Source organism: Spermophilus citellus (assembly GCF_964194105.1).
Source record: "Spermophilus citellus genome assembly, chromosome: 1".
NCBI lineage: Eukaryota > Metazoa > Chordata > Mammalia > Rodentia > Sciuridae > Spermophilus > Spermophilus citellus.
Genome location: NC_138182.1, coordinates 73,914,120 through 73,932,521, shown reverse-complemented (window position 1 = coordinate 73,932,521; position 18,402 = coordinate 73,914,120). Strand labels below are relative to the sequence as shown.

General features: G+C 58.2%; 1 pseudogene across 1 annotated transcript in view; it reads left to right on the top strand.

The window, feature by feature from the left end:
• The first annotated feature begins 3,365 nt into the window (after positions 1 to 3,365).
• Positions 3,366 to 18,402, top strand: part of LOC308640730 (NF-kappa-B inhibitor-interacting Ras-like protein 2) — a 53,837-nt pseudogene continuing 38,800 nt past the window's right edge. Inside the window, exons 1-2 of the transcript in view lie at positions 3,366 to 3,473; positions 8,709 to 8,782. The product of the transcript in view is annotated as an NF-kappa-B inhibitor-interacting Ras-like protein 2 (transcript). The remainder of the gene's footprint in view (positions 3,474 to 8,708; positions 8,783 to 18,402) is intronic.

The window sequence follows — 18,402 nt, the reverse complement described above, 5'->3', positions numbered from 1 at the left end:
CCGCCCTGCCAGGATCTCCTGTGTAGTGTGCGTTGTGTGTGCACACCTGTGTGCGTGCGTGCGGGCGGGAAGTGGCCATGCTGGAAGCCCCGGGAGACCCACTGGACTTTGCTCTCCTCTGGGATCCCTGCAGAAAGCACACTGGATCTGGCCTGTTTTGTCAAAGGCGCCATCATTCTCCTCAAGAGACACAAAGGTGGTGTGCTCCAGGGCCCACCTGCCCGGACGAGGAGCCTCCTGGACCTGCTGCTACGCTGGGTACAGGGACCTGACCCTCTCCTCTCCCCACTCAGCACTAAAAACACACGAGCAGCAGATGTGGGCTGCACCCCAGTGACCATCAGAGTCCTGTAGGAGGGGCTGCCCAGTGGAGGCCGAGGTCCCCTGCCAGCCACGAGGTCTGTCACATTCCAGCAGCAATCCCCTCAGAGTCCCCCCGCCCCCCCGAGGACTCCACAGTGTGAGGCCTCCTGTCCAGTGCCAGTTTCTGCAGCCCGACAGGCCACTCCATGACAGGCATCAGCCCTGGCCAAGCCTCCCAGGGCGGCCTCCGTGTGGCTGTCAAGAATGGATACAGCAGGCCGCTGTTGCTGGGGGCACACCTGTGTGTGCGTGTGCCCTTCCAGGTGAGCCAGGCGTGGCTTCCCCTGAGACACAGGTCTGACCCCTGGCTGTGGGCAAATGCCCGCCCTTCTCCTGCCCAGAGCCCCCCAACAGTCCCCATGGTCAGGGCCTGTGTGTCACGTCCACGGTCGCCGGGTGCTAACAGGTGTGTGAGGGGTGCACTTCTCACCCAGGCAGAACAAGACCTCACACTTGTGCTCGCAGCCTGTCACAGAGCATGGTGACAGAGCCACCCACACTTCACCAGAAGCATTAGGGAGTGTGTGTCCACTGTGAAAGAATAAGGTAGCCGGGTGCGGTGGGACGCCTTGAGTTCCATGACTCAGAGGCTGAAGCAGGAGGATCCCAAGTTCCAGGCCAGAAACTTAGTGAGACCCTCTCTCAAAATGAAATAAAAACGGGCTGGGGTGCAGCTCGGGGCAGAGCACCTGCCCAGTATTGCAAAAAGAGGTGACGATGTCTTCATCATGGCAGGTCGACTCCGGGCTGAAGCACAGGAGCTGCTGGGGGTGGAAGGGCTGTGGGGAGCTGGGCGTGACCGAGGGCTCTGGGAAGCTGGGCCTCCCTTCAGCCTTGAGCCCCGCTGGCCTGTCCCGAAGGAGACCCGGGCGTCCCTAGAGAGGCTTGAGGGCCAAGGACAGGATGGTGACAGTCAGCAGGGAGCCTGAGTCTGGCTTCGGGTGTTCCTGCCTCCTCACCATGGCAAGCTGGGCCCCGATGGCTGCTCTCGCCCGAGCCTCTGAATTCTGCCTGGACCCTGGGCTCTGGGCAGAGTGGTCATCGTCTCCCTGCTGCCCGCAGGCCCTGCCACCTGAGCCCTCCCTCTCCTCTCATCTTCCGAGGGCTGCCCCAGGGTGCCTGGGGATGGCCCAGCACTCTGTGAGAGGCCACTGGCCACCCTTGCCCCTCCGGGCCTCAACATGGCTGTTAGCGCCTCCTCTGGGGTCGCCAGGCTGGTCCCGGCGCCCTGACCTCCAGAAACCCCACACCAGGGATGCGAGGTGCCAACTGTGCCCTCTGCCACAGCGTTTGTCAGCCCAGCTGTCTTGAATCTGGGCAGGGCCGGCCTTGTGTCCCTGTGACTGCTCCAAGGGCCTGGCCCCTGCACTGAGGCTCTGCTCCAGGGGACAGTGGGTGGTCACACACGGGACGTCGCTGGCCTCTGAGGCAGCAGCTGGGGTGCAGCCCAACTGTTTCTGACAGCACAGTCCCTGCTCCCCGGGTCTCCTTGCCGGGGTGGGCAGGGCAGGCAGGCCCTGCGGCCTCAGGGGCCTGGCGGAGAGGACCTGCCACAGCCAGCGCTGGGGCTGGGGAGGGGGCATGGTTAACAGCCGAGCACAGGCAACGTCCTGGGACCTGCCTGGAACCTGGAGCCTGGGCCCCTGGCATCATCGTGTAGAGCTCAGAAAGAAGCTGGCCCCGGGGCCCTCCACTGCCCTCTACCTTGGAAAGCCCCACCCCTGGAGGACGTCCATGGTTCCTGCGCCAGCCGCACTGCCCTGCCCACAGTAGGGGTGCAGAAGCACACAGTAGGAAGGTGGCGCCACGGCGGGCCAGGGTGGTCCAGCCCAGGGCAAGACAGAGCCAGCCCTGATGGCCCTGAGTGTGCCACCCACCAGTGTCATGGAGCAGGGTCCTGGAGCTGGGTGTGGGCACAGAGGCTGCACCCCGGGAGGGCAGCCGTGGTTCTATACACTGGCCAGGCCTGGCATCTCAAGAGAGGGCTCTGCCCCTCCTGACTCTGCCCATAGGTGGGCTGGGACTCCCGCAGTTGGCTCCCTGGGGATCACTCTGGGCCTGCCTTACCTCCCTCCGGCCGTCCTTCAACAAGAGGGCTGCTAAAGAGGAGGCGGCCGCGCTGCTGGATGAGGGAGTGATCTTGTCCTGGTACCCGCCCCGGCCACCTCCATCAGCCAGCGATGCCAGGAGCCGAGGGTTGTGGCCTTTTGTGGAACTCTGGTCAGCACTGTGCCAACTCCAAGGGTCAGAAATCCCTGCTGCCCTGCCCCTGGGGTAGACATCCACAGCGAGCTCTCAAATCCTGGGATCCCTGGGGTGGCTGTGGAGGTGCCCTGCTGGCCGCCTCCTGGACAGTCTCCCAGTGGTCTTCATCGGGGGAGTGACGACTGGGCTCTGGTGAGAAGCTGTGGTGGAGGCGGGTCTGTGGTACGAGAATCCAGCAGCTGCTTCTCCAGGTCCGCTTGTCTTCAGTGCCACGGGCGGGCCAAGGCCTGGGAGGGGGTTCTCCTGCCACCACCCCCCTTGGGAGGGGAAGTGCTCACCCTGGGGAGGCCTCCTGCAGGGCCAGCCTCCCCCTGAGGACATGAACCACAGTGCAGAGTTGTGAGGAGATTTCTTTGATCCCAGGGAGGATGGACGTGGCCAGCTGAGGTTCAGAGGAAAGTCCCTGCGGGAGAAGTACAGGCAGCGAGGCCTGCTACACCAGTGCTGGCCACGAAGGCCACGCAACGTGAGGGGTGTGGTGCTGCTGTGAGCTGCCCGGAAGCCCATGCGAGACCGGGCAGGACGTCAGGGCGGGACGCCCGGGTTACCCCAGAGGACTTGCTGGGTGGGCGCTGCAGGCAGGTGGGGTCCTGGAGAGTCCCTGGGGTGTGCTCTGGGGTTTGTATTTTGTCCCTGGTGGGCAGAGCGCTCTGTCCCCTGTGGCCATGTCCTGAGCTGCTGTCCCCACCACACCCTCTGCCACGAGGTCAGGCCCGAAGCCGTGGAGTCAGCCGACCATGGAGACCTCTGACGCTGTGAACCGAGACGCGTCTCCCTCCTTCAGGGCCCTCCTGGGCCTTTGGGTCACCGTGATGAAGAAGCCGACTAAAACAGATGGCGTCCGGGTGCTGTGGCCCACACCTGTGACCCCAGCCGCTCTGGAGGCTGAGGCAGGATCGCGAGTGCAAAGCCAGCCTCAGCAACTGAGTGAGGCAAATTAGTGAGGCCCTGACTCAGAACTGAGAAGGGCCAGGGGGAGGGACATGGCTCAGGGTAAAGTACCCCGAGGTTTACTTCCCAGTATCAATGATCAATCAATCAATCTGTTATGGTTTGATGTGAGGGTCCCTCAAAAGCTTGTGTGTGAAACACGTGGGAGGGTCTGGGGGAGATGACTGGGCTGTGGGCCTGACCCCACCAGTGATTGGTCCCTGATGGGACTCGCTGAGTGGTCACTGGAGCAGGGGTGTGGCTGCAGGAGGAGGGCCCGGGGGGCCACGGGTATAGATTTGTATCTGGCGAGCGGAGCCTCTCTCTGCTCCTGATCATCATGTGAGCCCCTTCCCTCCACCTCACTCTGCGGCCACGATGTCCCCCTCATCTTGAGCCCCATGGAATGGAGCCTGCTGTCTGTGGACGGAGACTTCTGAAACCCTGAGCCCCTAAATGGGCCTTTCCTCCTCCACAGCTGTTCTTGTCAGGTCTCTTGGTCACAGCAGCAAAAACACTGACCAGGCACGATCCATAGGAAACAGCTGGGGAATACCGCGTGCAGCAGGCTCCCAGCTCTGCCCCCCGGCTGGGTTCCGGCCTCAGATCCAGAGGGCCCACCCAGCCCCGTCCAGCCCTGCTCTGCCCGATGCCACCACCTCCCACCCACGGCCACCCACCCCCACAGCCCCACACCAGCAACAGCAAGGAGCCTTAGGCCACCTGCACCCCGGCCACAGGGGTCAGCAGCCCTGGCCCCGAGGGAGAGTCTGATGCAGACTTGATTGCAGACCGCAGAGCCTAGGCGTAGAGCCCCTGGTAGACCTCAGAGAAAAGGTCACTTTGGAAATTAGACCAACTGTCAGAGCAACATGGACTGAAGGAGGACAGGGCCTTGATTTGACCATCCCTCCACTCTTGTCAGTGAAGTAGGACCCTCAGGACAGACACCGGTACCAGGCACCCTAGGAATCAGGCTCCGGGAGGAGTCCCTGGAGGAGGGCGGGTGTGCGGGAAGGAGTCCCTGGAGGAGGGCGGGTGTGCGGGGAGGAGCCCCTGGGGGAGTGTGGGTGTGCAGGGAGGAGCCCCTGGAGGAGTGTGGGTGTGCAGGGAGGAGCCCCTGGAGGAGTGTGGGTGTGCAGGGAGGAGCCCCTGGAGGAGTGTGGGTGTGCAGGGAGGAGCCCCTGGAGGAGGGCGGGTGTGCGGGGAGGAGCCCCTGGAGGAGGGCGGGTGTGCGGGGAGGAGCCCCTGGGGGAGTGTGGGTGTGCGGGGAGGAGTCCCTGGAGGAGGGCGGGTGTGCAGGGAGGAGTCCCTGGAGGAGGGCGGGTGTGCAGGGAGGAGCCCCTGGAGGAGGGAGGGTGTGCGGGGAGGAGCCCCTGGAGGAGGGCGGGTGTGCGGGGAGGAGCCCCTGGAGGAGGGTGGGTGTGCAAGGAGGAGTCCCTGGAGGAGGGCGGGTGTGTGGGGAGGAGCCGCTGGAGGACTGCAGGTGTGCAAAGAGGAGCCCCTGGAGGAGTGTGGGTGTGCAAGGAGGAGCCCCTGGAGGAGGGCGGGTGTGCAGGGAGGAGCCCCTGGAGGAGGGCAGGTGTGCGGGGAGGAGCCCCTGGAGGAGGGTGGGTGTGCAGGGAGGAGCCCCTGGAGGAGGGTGGGTGTGCAAGGAGGAGTCCCTGGAGGAGGGCGGGTGTGTGGGGAGGAGCCCCTGGAGGAGGGCAGGTGTGCAAAGAGGAGCCCCTGGAGGAGTTTGGGTGTGCAAGGAGGAGCCCCTGGAGGAGTGCGGGTGTGCAGGGAGGAGCCCCTGGGGGAGTGTGGGTGTGCGGGGAGGAGTCCCTGGAGGAGGGCGGGTGTGCGGGGAGGAGCCCCTGGAGGAGGGAGGGTGTGCGGGGAGGAGCCCCTGGAGGAGGGCGGGTGTGCGGGGAGGAGCCCCTGGAGGAGGGTGGGTGTGCAAGGAGGAGTCCCTGGAGGAGGGTGGGTGTGTGGGGAGGAGCCGCTGGAGGACTGCAGGTGTGCAAAGAGGAGCCCCTGGAGGAGTGTGGGTGTGCAAGGAGGAGCCCCTGGAGGAGGGCGGGTGTGCAGGGAGGAGCCCCTGGAGGAGGGCAGGTGTGCGGGGAGGAGCCCCTGGAGGAGGGTGGGTGTGCAGGGAGGAGCCCCTGGAGGAGGGTGGGTGTGCAGGGAGGAGTCCCTGGAGGAGGGCGGGTGTGTGGGGAGGAGCCCCTGGAGGAGGGCAGGTGTGCAAAGAGGAGCCCCTGGAGGAGTTTGGGTGTGCAAGGAGGAGCCCCTGGAGGAGGGCGGGTGTGCGGGGTGGGGAGTCCCTGGAGGAGGGCAGGTGTGCAGGGAGGAGCCCCTGGAGGAGTGCGGGTGTGTGGGGAGGAGCCCCTGGAGGAGGGCAGGTGTGTGGGGAGGAGCCCCTGGGGGAGTGCGGGTGTGCAAGGAGGAGCCCCTGGAGGAGGGTGGGTGTGCAGGGAGGAGCCCCTGGAGGAGGCTGGGTGTGTTGCAGGGCCCTGGAGGAGGGTGGGTGTGTGGGGAGGAGCCCCTGGATGAGGGCAGGTGTGCAGGGAAGAGCCCCTGGAGGAGGGCGGGTGTGCAAGGAGGAGCCCCTGGAGGAGGGTGGGTGTGCTGCAGGGCCCTGGAGGAGGGTGGGTGTGTGGGGAGGAGCCCCTGGATGAGGGCAGGTGTGCGGGGAGGAGCCCCTGGAGGAGGGCGGGTGTGCAAGGAGGAGCCCCTGGAGGAGGGTGGGTGTGCTGCAGGGCCCTGGAGGAGGGTGGGTGTGCGGGGAGGAGCCCCTGGATGAGGGCAGGTGTGCGGGGAGGAGCCCCTGGGAAGAGGGCAGGTGTGCTGCGGGGCCCTGGAGGGTTGTTTGGGGCTCTGAGCTGCACTCCTAGGGGCCACAAGGCAGGGGTGTGCTGTGTCGGGTCTGTGACCCTGGGATGCTACGGCAACCACCGAAACCAGGACTACCAGGTTGGTGGCTCTGGTGGACTGGGCCATAGCTCTGGAGGTCCAGGTCTGGCTGCTGTGACCACCTGCTATGGGAGAGAGGGTCACTGGATGCTACTGTGTTGCTGTGTGAGACTGGGGACTTTCCCATGGTGCCCTCCCCCACTGCTGCCTCGCCAAGGTCCCGCCAGGCCATCGGCACAGGATGCAGCACCTCAGACTTCCAGTGACGCCGCGGTCTCCACCTGCGGGTTCATCAAGTCCCCGAAGGCTGGGCTTTTGCTTTCATGAATGCTTAGCCTCTCTGTTCGCTTTCTGGTAAAACTACCTCATTTGAAAGGAAAAGAAAGGCTTCCCCTGCATCATGGCGCCTGTTTAGGAAGAGGGGAACCGAGTCCAAGTCTTTACCTTAATTTGTCCTCTGCGGGGACCAGGAGGGAAGGGGACAGAGTGGGTGTGTGGAGTGCAGCTGGGCCCTGGAACACCAGGCCTGGAGCTTCCTGTGGGCAGTCGGAGCACACGGCCGGGGGACGGCTGGCAGGCGCCACTCCTGACGGAGTCACGGCCTGCTGAGCCTCCCTGGGGCAGCAGGAGCCCCCGAAGGCACACTGAAGAGCCTCAGTCACGGAGGCCAGGCTGGGGCAGGGCCAAGGCTTGGGTCACAGGGAGGCCACCACGCCCTGTGTAGGGAGTTGGCTTGGGTTCTCATGATGAAGAGTCAGGACTGAAGTTCAGCACCATGAGCGTGGCACCTGCCAGCTTTCACGTGGGTCTGCTCCAGGCAGGCTGCTGCCTCGTCCCCGGCACAGCTGGGCTGTCCACTCAGGAACGAGCACCAACCCGTCTGCCTGTGGGGCAGGGTCCTGGGCTGGGGGAATGTGGTCCTGGGCCTCCGGGAGGCAGAGGCTGCTCTGCGGTGGGCCTTACCCTTGGTGGACATTCGTGTGGACCAGAGTGGTCCTTGACAAGCACCCACCAGCCGCCCCGTGGAGAACCGCGACAGAACCCGACCTCTAAGAGGAAAAAGCAGCAGACATTTAGTTAAAATGACGTCCTGACTTCCTGTCTGCCTTAGGAGCCTAAAAGAGGAACCAACACTGTCGGGCCCAAGCAGTCTCACCCCAGGACCCCGTGGAGAAGGTTCCCAGGGAGGGCCCCAAAGCCAGCAGAGGGGGAGACAGGCAAGCCCCAGTTCCCACACGCAGGGACAGGGACCCCACGACCCCAAGAGGAAGAGCCCCTCTGTGCAGACCAGGCAGGGCCACACTGACCAGCTCAGGGAGGGTTCCAGAGGGGGTGCTACAAAGTGACCGTGGCTATGGAGGGTTGACGGCCGAGCAGTGGCCACATTCCCAGCCACCGGCTGTCTCTGCATCCCTTACTGAGGCCTGCAGAGGACAGATGCCCTGGGGCTGCCCACACAGGCCCAAGGGATGGCCTGTCCAGGATGTCCAGCCACATTCTGGGGTGTGGGGGAGACACCACTTCCCAGGGCGGGTCGGTGGGTCAGCCTGTCCGTAGGGTCACCTACAGACCGTGTGCATTAGCAAGCAGGCCGCCAGCCAGGGCCCAGGCAGAGCTGCCCAGTGGGTTAATGTTTAGAGGAGACCACGGCCCGTCACAGGATGTGGCTGAGTCAGTCAGACTGGCTTTTTAATTGTTTGTATCAAATTCAGAAAAGCCTGCAGCCCCACGACGGCCCCCTGATGTCCACAGACCCACCATGATCTCCCTTCTCACAAGAGACGGAGCTATTCAGGTAAGAAGGACCTTCGAGAACTGTGCCCAGGCCTGCCAGGGCAGCCGTGCGGCAGGCGGCCCCTCCTCCCCACGCAGTCTGACCGCTGTGTCCCTGTGGATGCCCCAGCCTCCTCCACCGAGCCTCCAGATCTTCAGCCACACGCCAACGTGGGCATTTGGTTTGCATGGCATGGTGGCGGGTCCTGTTCTGCAGGCTGGGAGGCACAGAGGTGTGGCACCAGGGCACAGTGGGATCAGTCCTTTCTGAGGGATCCACACCTGGCCTCTCCCTGCTAGGTCCACCTGCTGCTCGGCCTGGCTCCAGGTGCCGCCTGCTCTGAGCAGGAGAAATTGCCAGGACACACTGGGGTCATTTCAGGACAACCTGGGGGCTTAGCAAAGTTTCACCCCTGCACAATACTGAAGGTCCCGAGTGCGAGCCGGGCATTGGAATTGTACGCTGTGCCCACTCCTGGCAGACCCAGAACAACATGACCATGTGGGCCACTTCCCACGACGAGCGTAGGCCCACCCCGGAATTTACTGACCAGAAGTGAGTTCACCTGACCCGTTTGTGACCCAAAGCAGGAACCGAATCTGGTCAGACCAGAGCTCGGTGAGAGTGTGAGACCAGCGAGGCCGGAGTCCTGCCATGCTCAGCCTGCGCCTGCACCTGTGCCTGCTACAAACCAGGTGTGCTCTCCCCGTGTCACCTTGTCCTGCCCTGCCCAGAGCCCAAGCAGTCACACCGTGTGTTCCTGAAACAGCTGGCAGCTCACAAATGCAGTACAGGACCCTGGGGAGGGGCCCACAGCAGCTGGCAGACCCGCAGACCCTGCAAGCAGGGTGCAGTGTTAGGTTGGGTTTTGGAGAGCAGGGTCCAGCGCAGGCTGCACCCTGGCCTTGAGGCCCCACTCTGAGCCCTGGACCTCTCCAGGTCACCTGCAGTAAGTCCTGCCTCATGGAACACTGTCTGTCCAGAGTCCCCAGCACAAGGCGGCTGAGGGCATTTTCCGTGAACAGCAAACTTTCCACAGGGCCGTGGCTTATGGGCAAGGTCTGCGAGGGAGGTGTCCACATCTGTGGGATTATTATTATTTTTTTTTTTTTGGTACTGGGGATTGAACCCAGGGTGCTTTACTACTAAGCCACATCCCCAGCCCTTATTTGTTTTTAATTTGGAGACAGGGTCTCACTAATTTGATCAGGGGCTCACTGAGTTGCTGAAGCTGGCCCAACTCCCAGGCCACTGGGTAACAGGCGTGCACCACTGCGCCTGGCAGTCTCTGTGTTAGTGGCTGTTGAGTGACTGTTTTCCAAATGCTCCCCAAAGCTGTGCCGCATCAGCCAGCCTCCAAGAGCTCCCTGGCCTTGTGCAGTCCCCTGGGGGAACTGCCAGAGCCTAGCAGCCCTCAGCTCTGGACATGTAAATCTTGTGGCTTGGATCACATGGCTCCTTTTAACAAAGAGAATTTCGTCTGGTTGATTAAAACACTTTGTTAATGGTGTCTATTGTCAACACTGTCATCCGGGGCCCCCACATTGGTCACATGGGCCCAGGACCAGGCACAGCTCCCTTCTCTGATTATCTTGCCTTGGCACCTGGCTGCCCCTCGTTGGCCAGTGCCCCTTGCTCTGCAGCCATTCATCATGCAGCGCTCACCCCTCACTCAGAATGCCGAGCAGGCGGCGGGGGCGGGTCGAGCCAGGCAGCAGTCAGTCACACCAGGTGCTGTTGGGGACCAGGCTCTGGAAGAGGACAGACAGCTGGTGGGCTGCGCGCTGGTCCCCCGCATCCCTCCTTCATTCACTACTCGTTCACTCACACGCCCCGTCTGGGGTCGGGAACACAGTGAAGGCAGCATCCACACTCCTCGCCTGCAAGAGAGATGGACATGGCATGTCAGACGTCGTCACCAGAAGAGGTGGCCCCGGGGCTGATGAGACACCAGAATGTTCCTCCCCAGAGCAGGGCAGGCCCGTGGAGGAGGGTGGGAGGGCAGCCAGGGCGAAGTCTCCCATGGCAGGCAGGAACATGGGCCCATCCACCATGCCCCAGATGGGGACAGGGGCTCCTCCTAAGGTCTGTGGCCGGTGATGGACAGAGCTGGAGAAGGTCATGCTGAGTGAGATAAGCCAGACCCGGAGAGTCAAGGCCAGGCAGAAGGCTGACCAGGGAAGGGGAGAGTGGGCAGAGTGGCACTGTAGAGGGGAGATCATGGGGACAGAGGGAGGTGGAGGGCAGGGGAGGGGAGGAGATGCAGAGGACCGTGACAAGACCTGGCTGTGCATGTGTAGACGCCCACCCTCATGCACATCTGCAAAGCACCGACCAAAGCAAATAAGTAAACGAGCGGAAGGAAGAAATCTCAACCTCCCTGAATTGATGGAGGTGCCCATTACCAAGGAATGCTCCTTCCTGTCCTCTACTTCCTGTGGGTGGGGGGTGCACCTGGAGACACTCTTTCTCCGGGTGAGGAGGCTGCCGTGGGCTGCCAGGCCCTGGCTCCTGCAGGCCTCGCCCCACCCGCGGACTTGTCTGCACAGGTCCCACTTCCCAGGCCACACGGGCACCAAGGGTGTATCCTGGAAGGGTGTTGGCCAAGGGACAGGGTGCCAGGCAAGCGGAGCCCTGCTGTCCTGAGGAGCAGCCTGGGGGCAGGACCCTCTCCTGAAGTGACCACTACTCCCAGCCAGTGGGCAAGCCAAGGGCTCCATTCTTAGCCGTCTGAGAGCTGTCAGCTGCAGGCTGTGGGCAGAGGCCTGGGCTCTGAGTCATGCCCATTTCCCCTGGAGGTGAGTGGGTGGCTGACCCTGCAGGTGGAACAGGATGGGGAACCTTCTTCCCCGATCTCCTGACTCCTGAGTGGTCGGACACAACTCCAGACGACCTGCCAGAGCCTGTCCGTCCTGGGAAGCCCGGGTGTGCAGGAGGGCTTCCGTACGCCCCGGCCTCCCACGGCTGGGCCTCCTCCACAGCCGGCCTCCACTAGCCACCCCATCTTGAGGATCCCGGCTGCCTTCCTCATTCCTAGTCCTCTGCTGCCACCTCATCAAGATGAGGTCCTCGTCACCTGCCTGCTCCAGCCTCAGGTCAGCTGCCCCAGGTGGGCCCTCATCCCTCCCTTCCTCAGTCCAGCTGGTGGGCCCATCCCAAACCCACCAGGATCATTCTCGGCAGGACAAGGCCAGTCTGTCAAGGTCATGCAACTGGTCCATGCCCACTGCTCCCCCCTGGCCCCTCCCTTCTCCCTCTCTGGCTCTCTGAGAGGCCCTGTTCTGGCCCTTCTCAGTGTCCATTCACCAGCCTTGGTGGCCCCTCCTCTCAGGCACCCACCCAGCTCCCAGGGCTTCAGGCCCCTTGAAGCCCTTGTCTCCAGCAAACCTGACCTGAGGCCCCAGCCCTTCCAGGCCTGAGGCTTGGTGTCAGGACTCCGGGCCTCTGCAGGAGGTCCAGTCAGCAGGGAGCCCCATGAGTCACCAGCCTGACACCCTTCAGGTCCTCAGGGCTAGCAGGTGTGGCGCTGAGCTGGGCGTGCACCCTTGATGTGGTCACTAGCACTGTGTCCTCTGGGGTCCGTCCTTAAACTCCAGGAGCAAACCTGTGCCTGCCAGGACAGGAGGGCAGGAGACGGAGCAGGGATGGAAGAGGGGCACAGAGGACAAGTGCACGCAGGTGTGAACAGCGTCCCCACTGCCGCCGGACTAGAGTGACAACGTGAAGTTCTCTGGAGTTTGCCAAGTATCCTCTGGAATTCAGTCACCGCAGTGAGAAGCCCTGGTCTGAGCCATGCCTCTGTGTCCCTGGATGCACTCTGTGCCTGAGCCCTCTGTCCCCGGGCTGCAGGTGGTGGCTGTTCTACCTGTGGCCTGGCTACCGTTGCCTCCCAAGCCTAAGCCTGACCCAGGACAGGAGGAGTGACACCTCCCCAGCCACAGCTCCCTGCTCAGAGAGCCCCATCTGCCTCATCCTTTCCTGGGGGTGAAGGAGCCCCACTGTGGAGATGCCCCCAGAAGAGCGGAGCGGGCAGGTGTGTGGCCGGCTCAGGGGGAAACAGCAGCCACAGCACAGGTGCTTGGCCAGCCACCCGCACACTGTTTTAGGCCACCCCCTGCAGGCTCAGGGGTGCTGGGCTCAGAGCAGCAACTGCTAGATATTTGGGTGGCCAGTCCCTTTCTGACCAGGATGCTCGGTGGGGCTTCAGGAGGCAGGGGTCAGGGTGAGCAACTGCTCATCGGCTTCAGGACACCAGGCCTGCAGCTGTAAGGATGACCGAGGCAGTCAGTTGGACAGCCTGGGACAGGCGACCTCGAGAGGAAAGGGCACAACCCCGGGCGCTGAGGCTGAGGCTTCTGCAGGCCTGCAGGGCCCCCCAAGCCCCGCCTGTCACTTGGAACCTAGAATGGTGACTGCTGTTGTTGCTGTTGCTGGTGGGAAGGGGTGGGGGCTGGCTGTGGGCGTGAGGATGTGCCAGCTGGCACAAGGCGGGGGGCTGGGGATGACCGCTACAGGGGGCAGAGCCTCGGCTGGCCACTGCCCAGGACTACAGCCAGTGGGGGAAACGGGGGGCAGCCATGGCGCAGGGTAAACCCACAGCCACATCCTGGAGGGACTCGGACTGACCCCCATCTGCAGTGGCCTTCCGGTGCCGGCTGTTTCCTGAGCTCACCCGTGTGTGTCTCCTCCACAGGCCGCACATCCGGGGCCCCCAGACCAGAACCAGCCTGCTCACAGGGCCAGTTCCCTTTTGGCTTAACGCTGACGCGCCTTGTGGGACCTGAGCCTGTTCCTCTGTGAGCACTCTGACTTGCTACTTTCTGAAATCATGAGTAAGTAGGACTGGGTAGGGCGCAGATCTGCTCCAAGGGGCCGCCTCATACCCAGGGGCTTTTGCAGTCCCAAGTCACTCATGCTCAAAGGTGACCTGTGAAGGGATCAAGTCATGACTGTCGCACACAGAGAAAAGGATGGCACGTGTTTGGGGGGAAATCCGTCAGAGGTTGGCGAGGTCGAGGGAGAAGGAAAAGGCACGAGCGTACCTGGAGCAATGGCCCCTCAGGGATGGGGTGCCTGCTCACGTTGGGGTCCCCGCTGCCCACCACGCCCTCCTGCTCGGTGGCCGCCGTGGCGTGGTGTGCTGCACTGCCAGGACCTGTCCTGTGCACCTGTATCCTCTGCAGCCGCCACTGTCCACGACGTGCCCATGATGGGGGCCCCTCCCCCACCCCACCGTGCACCTTCATCGAAGACCCACGACTCTGTCCTTGGGGACAGTGGGTCAAGGGTGTGGGGGGTGCAGAGCCCGGCACAGGGCAGGCCTCCCGGATCTGATGGATGGCATCGAGCCGCCCACTTTACAGAGGTCCACAGGGTGCGGGCTCCGGGGCAACCCCAGGTTTGTAGAGGGCAGGGGTGGGGGCAGCCTGGTGGGGCAGGAGGGAGGCCGGGGAGGCGTGATGTGGTGGGGGAGTCACCTATGGAGAAGGATGGCATCAGAGGAAGGGCAGCAGCTGGATCCCGCAGATGTGGGCAGGTACACTGGGCTGGCCCTCCCCCACTGGGTACCCTCTGTCCTGTGGTGCTGGGCAGCCGGTGCCCACCTCCTGGCCACTCTGCAGCAGGGCCCAGCCCTCTGCTGTGCTGTTGAGGAGCAGCTGTGTCCCAGGGGCAAGGGTCAGCTCAGGCCATAAGGGTCCTTGACGTCATCTCGGAAAGGAATCTCAGGACAGGTGAAAGCGAGGCCAGGCTGACCTCCCTGAGAGAGGAAGCCCGCTCTGAGAGGGTGCAGTGTGGGCGTCGGGCAGCGGAGCTGTGCGGGCCAGGCACGTGGCGCTGTCAGATCAGCCTGGCAGACAGAGGGCGGAGGGGTGTTTCCAGCCCGCCCCTGGGCTGCGACTGGGCAGGCTGACCACAGGGCTGATTTCCTCATTGCTGATGTGTCCTGCTCTGCGCACACAGTCGCTCTGTGCTCCTGGGCGTGAGGCCTCGTGGTTGACTCAGTTGCTGTGTGTGACCAAGCGTGTGCACGTGCCTGGAGGTCTGGGTTGGAGTGTGGCCCCTCTTGGTGGCCCCACAAGCCTCCTCTCCACCCGTCCTTAAGTCCATCCTCCTTCGGTGCAGCCCTGGGGCCTGCAGCACCTCCTCAATGGGCAGTGGGCAGTGTCTTGACACTGGCCCAAACCCCGTGGCCCAGGCTGGAGCCCCTGCCCTCTGCTGGGCACTCATGTGGTCTCAGGTGGTCTCAGGGCTCAGCAGAGTCTGGCTGGGGTCGGCCATGGCCCCAGGGGCTGGGCATTCTCTCGGGCCTGGGCTGTAGTGGACTGGGACCTCTAACCCAGGGATTTTCAGGACACCCATGTATGTTCCTTCTTCCCCAACATCTGCAAGGCAGGCAGGAGCCCCAGACGCTGGGAACGCTGGGGCTTATTTTCCAGAGAAGCACATTCCAAGTCTGCACTCTTGACCGTGGCTGAGGGGTCAAGCCCTGTGTCCATGGCTCCCAGCGAAGCAAACAGAAGCAATCCCTCCCCTCGGCACGGGATGTCCACCTGGCCAGCACTCGCCCAATGAAGTCATGTAGTAGGCGAGTTCTACAGAAAGGCACAACTGAAAAAACATGGATGTGCAGGCTTTTATTTGTCTGAAAAACAAGCATTTGTCTGCTCAGTTGAAAATGAATTTCATACTTAAATTTGTGTTCATTGCTCCACTGATAAGTGCTAAACATAAATTTGGGCAATGCATGGATTGCCCAAAACAGCCATTTGGGTGGAAGTTCTATTTGCCTGTTGGATGCAAAGTTACTATCTTCTTTGCAGTGCCCAGAATCCCATAATAGTATAATACTTTGTTTCTGTAAGTGTTCTCTTTAATAAGATTGGATAGGACTGGATGCCAGCCAATAGCATCTATTGAATTCTTCTGTGTTGAGGGATTGTGAAGAGAATGAACAGAATGGATTGATGGGGGAGCCCCACATAAAAGAGAAATAATGACAGATGCTTTTTATAGAGCAACCTAACAACAAGAAGCTCAAAGTGGCACACCAACAAAGGCTTAAGTGCTCAGAGGGTATCACACAGAAATTCAGGGCTCAGCTGGAACCTGAGGTTCAAATGGGGGCTGCAGCCAAGAAAACACAAACGAGGAACACGGGCATCCCGCCAGGGGGCAGCACTGGGGGTGGGCTGGAGGATGCGGGGTGGTGGATCCTGCGTGGTTTAAACACAGGTTCACTGCCGGAATCGTGATTTTAAAATGGCATCCCCGGATTTGGCTCACAGACCTACAATTTCACCCCCAAAATCTAGAAAGTAAAAAAACAAAACAAAAAAAAAAAACCATTTTTTTCTTATATTCTAAAAACTACTACCTGCTTCTGTTGAACTGCTATTTGGCAGAAACAAAATAATTGGTTAGTGTGACTGCATAGTTAACTGATATTTAATTTGAAGACAGCGAACCCTTCAACTTGGATTCAACCATTTTTGCTTGGCTCCACTGCCTTTTTTTTTTTTTTTTTCCTGTCTATTTGAGTGCAGTCTATTTGAGTGGTAAATTCAAGAAATTTAACATTTCCAAGCAACCAAAATATACAATAACACCCTGCTAAATCACAGGTTTTTGTGAAGGTGAAGGGGCATCCTTCATCACTGCATCCTGAATACAGGCCTGGGTTTGCCAAAGCACCAAGAAAAAACCTGGAATGGGTCCCGGCTGGGATCAGAGAAGCTCAGAAAAGCTCTGTTCTTTTTTAATCCACAGGTGGGGAAAGAAGTCCTCCAACATTAATATCTGCAGGAATAATCTCCAGCCTTAACAATTAACTCATGGCAAACAATTAACTCATAGTCAAAAAAAAAAAAAGACACCTTAATCATTTGTCCCAGAGATTCTGAGTCCCAAATCTGTGATGGCTTCAGACATGTTCATTTTATTTTATTTTTTAAGTTTCTTTTTTTTTTTTTAGGTGTAGATGGACACAACACAATGCCTTTATTTTTATGTGGTGCTGAGGATGGAACCTGGTCCCGCCTGTGCTAGGCGAGCGCTCCACCACTGAGCCACAATCCCAGCCCCTCATTTTATTTTTAATGATTTTTTTTTACTTCTTCTTTTCTTAATTGGTTCATATTAATCATACAGAATGATGAATTTCATTATGGATTATTCATACATACATAAAAACATAATTTGGGCCAGGCTCGGTGGCACACACCTGTAATCCCAGAGGCTCCAGAGCAGGAAGGTGGAGAGTTCAAAGCCAGCCTCTGCAAAATTGTGGCTCAAAGCAACTCAATGAGACCATAAAAATGCAAAATAGGGCTGGGGATGTGGCTCAGTGATGGAGTGCTTCTGAGTTTAATCCTTGGTACCAAAAAAACCCAAAACATAATTTGATCACTGGGTACAGTGGCACATGCCTGTAATTCCAGCGGCTCAAGAGGCTGAGATAGGAGGATCACAAATTGAAGGACAGCCCCAGGTATTTAGCAAGACTCTAAGCAACTTAGTGAGACCCTGTCTCAAAATAAAAAATAAAAAGTGCTGGAGATGTAGTCCAGTGGTAAAGCACCCCTGGGTTAAAATCTCCAGTACCAAACAAAACACCCAAAACAAAACCCAAAAAAACATTATTGGATCAATTTCTCTCCTCAATATCTCCTCCACCCTTCCCTCCTCCCTTCCTCAGTCCATCCCCTCTCTCTTCTCTAATGGTCTCCTTTCTGCTTTCATTGCCTTCTTACTCCCCACCCCCGTTTTCCCCCCTCTTGCTTCCACATAGAGAAACCACGATATGTTTTTGAGTGTGACTTATTTTGCTAAAAGTTAAGTTCCTCCAGCTCCATCCTTTAATGGAAAAAATGTAAACGTTCATAAAAATAGATTGGTATAATGAGCCCCCACATACTCATCTCTAGCCTTAACAATTAACTCATGGCATATCTTGTTTCACGTACGCCTCTTTCCTGACTCCCTCACCCCATTGTTCCGAAGCAAATCCTAGACATCATTTTTTTTTTTCTGTAAATCTTTCAGCATTTCTCTCTGAGAAATAAGGACACTTAAAAAAACAATAGAAGTCATTCAGATGTGAATGGAAGAAGTAAAATTAAATTTATTTGCAGATGACATGATCTTGCATCTAAAACATATACACACAAACTAACACATACAAAAATATTAGACCTGATCTTTCAAATTAGTAAAAATCTACTTATAATAATATTTAAAAGGAAAAAATACTTAAGAATAAATTTAAGCAAACAGTACAAGACTTGTACACTGAAAACTACAAAACATTGAAAAAAACTAAAGTAGACCTAAATTACTGGGACTATATCTGTGTTCATGAATTGGACAATTTAATAGTGTTACAATGAAAATAAACTTAAAGTTGACTTACAGATTCAATACAATTGAATTAAAATTCCAAATATCTTTTTCTTTTAAGAGATGAATGAACTGACCATAAAATTTATATGGATAGAATAGTTAAAAACATCTTGAAGGAAAAAAATTGAATTCTCAATTTCAAAACCTACTATAAAACTACAGTTATCAAAATTACTGGCGTAAGATATAGGCACAAGATTATAATAAATATAATTGAATTAAGAGTCAATAAATAAACTCATATATCTATAGTCAATTGATTTTCTATGAGGGTGCCCAGATCATTTGATGGAGAAAAACTAGTCCTTTGAACAAATGGTACTGGCACAACTATATAGTCATAAGAAAAAGAATGACGTTAGACTCCTATCTCATATCATATTTGAAAATTAACTCAAAATAGATCAAAGACCTAAATGTAAGAGCTAAAAATGTAAAACTTTTAGGAGAAAACAAGGGACAAATCTTTGCCACTTTAGACTAGGTAATGTTTTTTTGATATGTTGAAAAAAGCACAAGGGACAATAAAAATATTGGTCTTCATAAAATTTAAAACTTTTATACCTCAAAGGACAGTATCAAAAAAGTGAAAAGACACTTCACATAATGGAAAACATGTAAATTATATATCTAATAAGGGTTAATATCCAGAATACATGAGAAATCTTACAACTCAACAATTACAGGATTTGAATAAATGTGTCTCCAAAAACATGAATATATTGATAGCCAACAAGCACATGCGAAAAGTTTCAGCATCATGGTCCTTAGAGAAA